Below are 6,000 nucleotides of genomic sequence, written 5' to 3'. Positions count from 1 at the left end.
TCCATCATCAGTACTGATCCATCCATCATCCGTATTGATCCATCCACCATCAGCACTGATCTATCCATCATCAGTATTCATCCATCCAACATCAGTACTGATCCATCATCAGTACTGATCCATCCACCATCAGCACTGATCTATCCATCATCAGTATTCATCCATCCAACATCAGTACTGATCCATCATCAGTACTGATCCATCCATCATCAGTACTGATCCATCCATCATCAGTATTGATCCATCCCTCATCAGGGCTGAGTGGCGTTGAACTTTGACCTTCATACTGTTGGTATGTTGTAGTGCTGCTGATCTGCACCTGTCACTTCTGCAAAGGCTCAAACCAATATCACACCACACAGGACAGATAGACACAGCTGTGTGTGTGTGTGTGTGTGTGTGTGTGTGTGTGTGTGTGTGTGTGTGTGTGTGTGTGTGTGTGTGTGTGTTCTGTAGCTGACCCTTCACCTTGACAGCTTTGACAAAGTAAACATCATGTGAGATAAAAGAAGCAGAGAGACAGGCAGGCCTAAGACTTCCTGCCACGCTACACCGTCCAGTACACTGTCTTAGTACTTCACAATACTCAACCTGGAGTGATCTGCTCTTATACTACCATGGTACCCTCAAATGTAATAATAATAATAATAATCATAATAACCATAATCACAGTTTTATTTATGTAGCACCTTTCTAAAACAATGTTACAAATTGCTTCACAAAAAAACCAAAACCAAAAACAGATAAAGCCAGACAAGGCAGGACTAAGAGTAGGATCAATGATCAAGATGATTAAGACGAGATTTAAAAGCAGCTAGAGACTCAGGTCGTCTTAGCTCAGCGGGAAGAGTGCTCCATAGTGTGGGGGCTCTAGCAGCAAAAGCCCGGTCACCCTTTGTAAGCAAGCGAGACCTGGGAATAACCAGCAGGGCTCCATCTGCAGACCTTAATGGTCGAGGGGGGACATACCAAGTCAATAACTCACAAATGTATGAAGGAGCAAGACCAGTTCAAGCCTCAAAAGTGAGCAGTACAATGTAAAATCAACTGGAACTCTAACAGGGAGCCAGTGTAGGGAGGCAAGCACAGGAGTGATCTGGCCATGCCTCCTTGTCCCGGGAATGAGCCGAGCAGCGGCTTGTAGTACCAACTGCAGACGGTGGAGGGAGCCCTTGCTGATTTGCTGTGTATGTGCTGTGGTGTGTAAGGTACTGAGGTATCACAATGTTGGTACCATGGGACTAATGTGCTTATCATGATACATAGTACCATGGTAATAGCCTATCTGAGATACTATGGTATATACCATGTAATATCTGAGGTACCATGGAATATACCATGTAATATCTGAGGTACTATGGAATATACCATAGTAATATCTGAGGTACCATGGTATATACCATGTAATATCTGAGGTACCATGGTATATACCATGTAATATCTGAGGTACCATGGTATATACCATGTAATATCTGAGGTACCATGGTATATACAATGGTAATATCTGAGATACCATGGTATATACCATGTAATATCTGAGGTACCATGGTATATACCATGTAATATCTGAGGTACCATGGTATATACCATGGTAATATCTGAGGTACCATGGTATATACCATGTAATATCTGAAGTACCATGTTATATACCATGTAATATCTGAGGTACCATGGTGTGTACCACGGTAATATCTGAAGTACCATGGTAATACAATGGTACTACTATGGTATACCATGGTATGTACTTTAGTTTACCATGGTAAAATTTCTTGTAGGTCAACAACACAACAACAGACAGACACCGTGACTGTGACTTCAGTCCTCCATGGCAGTCAGTGTGAAGGGGTGACAGTTGGGGTGAAGGGGTGACAGTCAGGGTGAAGGGGTGACAGTCGGGGTGAAGGGGTGACAGTCGGGGTGAAGGGGTGACAGTCGGGGTGAAGGGATGACAGTCGGGGTGAAGGGGTGACAGTCGGGGTGAAGGGGTGACAGTCAGGGTGAAGGGGTGACAGTCAGGGTGAAGAGGTGACAGTCGGGGTGAAGGGGTGACAGTCAGGGTGAAGGGGTGACAGTCGGGGTGAAGGGATGACAGTCGGGGTGAAGGGGTGACAGTCAGGGTGAAGGGGTGACAGTCGGGGTGAAGGGGTGACAGTCAGGGTGAAGGGGTGACAGTCAGGGTGAAGGGATGACAGTCAGGGTGAAGGGGTGACAGTCAGGGTGAAGGGGTGACAGTCGGGGTGAAGGGGTGACAGTCAGGGTGAAGGGATGACAGTCAGGGTGAAGGGGTGACAGTCGGGGTGAAGGGGTGACAGTCGGGGTGAAGGGGTGACAGTCAGGGTGAAGGGGTGACAGTCAGGGTGAAGGGATGACAGTCGGGGTGAAGGGATGACAGTCAGGGTGAAAAGGTGACAGTCGGGGTGAAGGGGTGACAGTCGGGGTGAAGGGATGACAGTCAGGGTGAAGGGGTGACAGTCGGGGTGAAGGGGTGACAGTCGGGGTGAAGGGGTGACAGTCGGGGTGAAGGGATGACAGTCAGGGTGAAGAGGTGACAGTCGGGGTGAAGGGGTGACAGTCGGGGTGAAGGGGTGACAGTCGGGGTGAAGGGGTGACAGCGGACAAACTGCTGCAGAACGTTGGAATTGACACACAACAGCGTCTGTACTGTGAAGCATGGCTGTCTGTTGTATTTACAACACTGTTCTACATAACACGTGGCCGCCGTGTGGCTATAAAAGCTGGTGTATTAACCAATAACACTACCGTTTGTGTGGTGACGAGCACAACATCTGTCTACAACACGCAACCCTCCTCGTTGTCACCTGAACCCAAACAAACCTCCACGTTCTCATCTGAACCCAAATTAACCTCCGTGTTCTCATCTGAACCCCAACAAACCTCCTCGTTCTCATCTGAACCCCAACAAACCTCTTCGTTCTCATCTGATCCTGAATAAACCTCCTCGTTCTCATCTGACCCTGAATAAAAGTTCGCGTTCTCATCTGAACCCGAACAAACCTTCATGTTCTCATCTGAACCCCAACAAACCTCTTCGTTCTCATCTGATCCTGAATAAACCTCCTCGTTCTCATCTGACCCTGAATAAAAGTTCGCGTTCTCATCTGAACCCGAACAAACCTTCATGTTCTCATCTGAACCCGAACACACCTCCTCGGTCTATTCTGAACCAGAACAAACCTCCACGTTCTCATCTGAACCCCAACAAACCTCTTCATTCTCATTTGAACCTGAATAAACCTCCTCGTTCTCATGTGAACCTGAACAAAAATTCATGTCCTCATCTGAACCCGAACAAACCTCCTCGTTCTCATCTGAACCTGAACAATCCTCGTTCTCATCTGAACCTGAACAAACCTTCACGTTGTCATCTGAAGCTGAACAAACCTCCACATTCTCATATGAACCCCAAACAAACCTCCTTGTTCTCATCTGAACCTGAATAAACCTCCTCATTCTCATCTGAACCGGAATAAACCTCCACGTTCTCATCTAAACGTGAATAAACCACCTCGTTCTCATCTGAACCTGAACAAACCTCCTCGTTCGAACCTGAATAAACCTCCTCATTCTCATCTGAAACCCAACAAACCTCCTCGTTCTCATCTGAACCTGAATAAACCTCCTCGTTCTCATCTGAACCCCAACAAACCTCCCCGTTCTCATCTGAACCTGAATAAACCACCTCGTTCTCATCTGAACCCCAAAAACCTCCTGTTTCTCATCTGAACCTGAACAAACCTCCACGTTCTCATCTGAACCCCAACAAACCACCACGATCTCATCTGAACCTGAACAAACCTTGTTCTCATCTGAACCCCAACAAACTTCATCGTTCTCATCTGAACCTGAACAAACCTCCTTGTTCTCATCTGAACCCCAACAAACTTCATCGTTCTCATCTGAACCTGAATAAACCTCCTCGTTCTCATCTGAACCGGAACAAACCGCCTCGTTCTCATTTGAACCCCAACAAACCTCCTCGTCCTCATCTGAACCGGAACAAACCTCCACGTTCTCATCTGAACCCCAACAAACCTCTTCGTTCTCATTTGAACCTGAATAAACCTCCTCGTTCTCATGTGAACCTGAATAAACCTCCTCGTTCTCATGTGAACCCGAACAAACCTCCTCGTTCTCATCTGAACCTGAACAATCCTCGTTCTCATCTGAACCTGAACAAACCTTCACGTTGTCATCTGAAGCTGAACAAACCTCCACATTCTCATATGAACCCCAAACAAACCTCCTCGTTCTCATCTGAACCTGAATAAACCTCCTCATTCTCATCTGAACCGGAATAAACCTCCACGTTCTCATCTAAACGTGAATAAACCACCTCGTTCTCATCTGAACCTGAACAAACCTCCACGTTCTCATCTGAACCCCAACAAACCACCACGATCTCATCTGAACCTGAACAAACCTCCTTGTTCTCATCTGAACCCCAACAAACTTCATCGTTCTCATCTGAACCTGAACAAACCTCCTTGTTCTCATCTGAACCCCAACAAATTTCATCGTTCTCATCTGAACCTGAATAAACCTCCTCGTTCTCATCTGAACCGGAACAAACCGCCTCGTTCTCATTTGAACCCCAACAAACCTCCTTGTCCTCATCTGAACCGGAACAAACCTCCTCCTTCTCATCTGAACCCCAACAAACCTCTTCGTTCTCATTTGAACCTGAATAAACCTCCTCGTTCTCATGTGAACCTGAATAAACCTCCTCGTTCTCATGTGAACCCGAACAAACCTCCTCGTTCTCATCTGAACCTGAACAATCCTCGTTCTCATCTGAACCTGAACAAACCTTCACGTTGTCATCTGAAGCTGAACAAACCTCCACATTCTCATATGAACCCCAAAAAAACCTCCTCGTTCTCATCTGAACCTGAATAAACCTCCTCATTCTCATCTGAACCGGAATAAACCTCCACGTTCTCATCTAAACGTGAATAAACCACCTCGTTCTCATCTGAACCTGAACAAACCTCCTCGTTCGAACCTGAATAAACCTCCTCATTCTCATCTGAAACCCAACAAACCTCCTCGTTCTCATCTGAACCTGAATAAACCTCCTCGTTCTCATCTGAACCCCAACAAACCTCCTCGTTCTCATCTGAACCCCAACAAACCTCCTCGTTCTCATCTGAACCCCAAAAACCTCCTGTTTCTCATCTGGACCTGAATAAAACTCCACGTTCTCATCTGAACCTCAATAAACCACCTCGTTCTCATCTGAACCTGAACAAACCTCCACGTTCTCATCTGAACCCCAACAAACCACCACGATCTCATCTGAACCTGAACAAACCTCCTTGTTCTTCTCTGAACCCCAACAAACTTCATCGTTCTCATCTGAACCTGAACAAACCTCCTTGTTCTCATCTGAACCCCAACAAACTACATCGTTCTCATCTGAACCTGAATAAACCTCCTCGTTCTCATCTGAACTGGAACAAACCGCCTCGTTCTCATTTGAGCCCCAACAAACCTCCTCGTTCTCATCTGAACCGGAACAAACCTCCACGTTCTCATCTGAACCCCAACAAACCTTCTCGTTCTCATCTGAACCTGAACAAACCTCCTCGTTCTCATCTGAACCTGAATAAACCTCCTCGTTCTCATCTGAACCTGAATAAACGCTCACGTTCTCATCTGAACCCGAACACACCTCCTCGTTCTCATCTGACCCTGAATATACCTCCTCGTTCTCATCTGAACCCCAACAAACCTCCTCCTTCTCACCTGAACCTGAATAAACCTCTTCGTTCTCATCTGAACCTGAATAAACCTCCTCGTTCCCATCTGAACTGGAACAAACTTCCACGCTCTCATCTGAACCCCAACAAACCTCTTCGTTCTCATCTGATCCTGAACAAACCTAATCGTTCTCATCTGAACCTGAATAAATCTCCTCGTTGTCATCTGAACCCGAACACACCTTCATGTTCTCATCTTAACCCGAACAAACCTCCTCGT

The 6,000-nt window shown here is 46.5% G+C and overlaps 1 protein-coding gene across 1 annotated transcript in view; it reads right to left on the bottom strand.

The window, feature by feature from the left end:
* The window catches only part of LOC130130818 (ephrin type-B receptor 4b-like), a 122,243-nt gene that overhangs the window by 114,357 nt on the left and 1,886 nt on the right, over positions 1 to 6,000 (bottom strand). The gene's annotated exons all lie outside the window — the stretch shown is intronic.

This window comes from Lampris incognitus, chromosome 20, assembly GCF_029633865.1.
Source record: "Lampris incognitus isolate fLamInc1 chromosome 20, fLamInc1.hap2, whole genome shotgun sequence".
NCBI classification, from domain to species: Eukaryota; Metazoa; Chordata; class Actinopteri; order Lampriformes; family Lampridae; genus Lampris; species Lampris incognitus.
The sequence above is the reverse complement of the archived record's forward strand: the minus strand, read 5'-3'. Positions and strand labels throughout refer to the sequence as shown.